This window comes from Galeopterus variegatus, unplaced genomic scaffold (assembly GCF_000696425.1).
Source record: "Galeopterus variegatus unplaced genomic scaffold, G_variegatus-3.0.2 Scaffold1968, whole genome shotgun sequence".
Lineage (NCBI taxonomy): Eukaryota > Metazoa > Chordata > Mammalia > Dermoptera > Cynocephalidae > Galeopterus > Galeopterus variegatus.
Genome location: NW_007728079.1, coordinates 19,207 through 20,884, shown reverse-complemented (window position 1 = coordinate 20,884; position 1,678 = coordinate 19,207). Strand labels below are relative to the sequence as shown.

The 1,678-nt window shown below is 40.2% G+C and overlaps 1 protein-coding gene across 1 annotated transcript in view; it reads left to right on the top strand.

Annotated features, from left to right (window-relative positions):
- GTF2E1 (general transcription factor IIE, polypeptide 1, alpha 56kDa) overlaps positions 1–1,678 on the top strand; it is a gene marked incomplete at its 3' end in the record, with an annotated part of 20,326 nt that overhangs the window by 2,215 nt on the left and 16,433 nt on the right. The window contains exon 2 of the mRNA XM_008579858.1: positions 1,377–1,380. The remainder of the gene's footprint in view (positions 1–1,376; positions 1,381–1,678) is intronic.

The following is a 1,678-nucleotide window of genomic DNA, read 5'->3' as shown; positions in this document are numbered from 1 at the left end:
TTTGGATGAAACAATGTGTGTGGGCTGCCAGTTTGAGAACTTTGACCTAAATAACTTAAAAAATCCAGAAATTGAATAGGAGATCCCAGCATGAGTGGGGAAAGGGAAGTGGTAGAGGAGAGAAGGCAGTGATCAGGAAGGAAAACTTCAGAATGCAGAGATTTTGAACAAGGAGGCACAACTTGACTTCTTTCCTGAGCTCTAGTTTCATTTGTTCAGATACCTGCTGGGCATCTTCAGAGGACTATCCTATGGTATTTCCTCAAAGACAAGCATCTAAAAGTATGAATGGCTCATTTTTTCCAAACCTGCTCCTCTTCAGGTGCTACCTATTTCTCATAATAATACTTTTCTTTTCCTGGTTACACTGGTTCAAAACAAAGAGCTACCTAAGGTTTTTCCTTATCTAGTATACCATTTCCATATTGTTGAGTCTTTTTAATTTCATCTCTGTAATAAGTTTCATTCATCCTGTCCTCTTGGCAATTTTTCGCTCCCTTCCTTAGCTTAGGTTTTATTACTATAGCTCTTAATACTTCCACAGTACCTCCACATTCACTTACTTTAGTCCGTTCCTTATATTGCTGTAAGACTCACTTTTTGAAATAGGAGATCTTATTATGAATGTTAGTACTTAATTGAACTCTTCTGCCAGCCCTGAAAGTAGAACATTTTACATTAATTATGTCATTTAGTCCATACATCAACTATAAGAAGAAGGTACTGTTAATCACTTTTTATATGTGATGAAACAGGCTCAGAGTTTCTGGGGTCACCAGCTAAGAAATGATGGAACTGGGATTCAAAACCTAAAACTGTTGGATTGCAGAGTCCTCATGTCACTCCCTTGCTCTAATCTTCAGGGCTCCCTAAGGTGTTTTAGGCAAAGGAAGCAGACTGAGTGATAAGTGGCACAGGGGCCTCTCCACACAGGATATGTATTGGCGGGTTATGTAATAGGGACTTTTGCTTTATATTAGAGTCACCTAAAGAGCTTTTAAAAGTAGTGTGATGCCTAATCTGGCCCTCCCAGAGCAGCTGAAACAAAACTTCTGGGAATGGGGCCCAGTGTCAATATTCTTAAGATGCTTTCTAGATGATTCTCCTTTATAGCCAGGGTTGAGAACTATTGGTGTGGAGCATGGAATATGTAGGGTAGGGGGAGGTGAGGAAAATACAGTAGTAAATAATGGGAAAATAGGTTATGTTGACATTTGTGTGCCATTCTTTGGTCTATTGGGTGTTTCTGAAGCCATATGTTATATTCTGCCAACTGCTGAGCAGGTAAAACAACAAAAAACCCAAACTGGATTAAAGTACAATGTGTAGAACAAATTGGAAAGGAGGACAAAAATGGGTCTGATTGTATGCTGTGGTATACTGCTTTGGTGCTGAACCAGGCAATAGCCTGGCATCCTTAGGCCTTGGGGTGTCAGGAAGGCTCTAGGACCACAGGTTTGGATCTAGGTGCTACTTTGTTATTCCTTGTATATAGTCATGCCTGAGCATTTACAATCTAAAGAATATATTTTATTATAATTGACTTTCCTTTACTACAGGTAGGGTCTTATATTTTTCCCCCAAAATATGTGTATAGGTTGGCTTTTAAAAAAAAATTTTTAGGGGCCGGCCCGGTGGCGCACTGGATAAGTGCACCGCTTGGGAAGCGCGGCGGCGC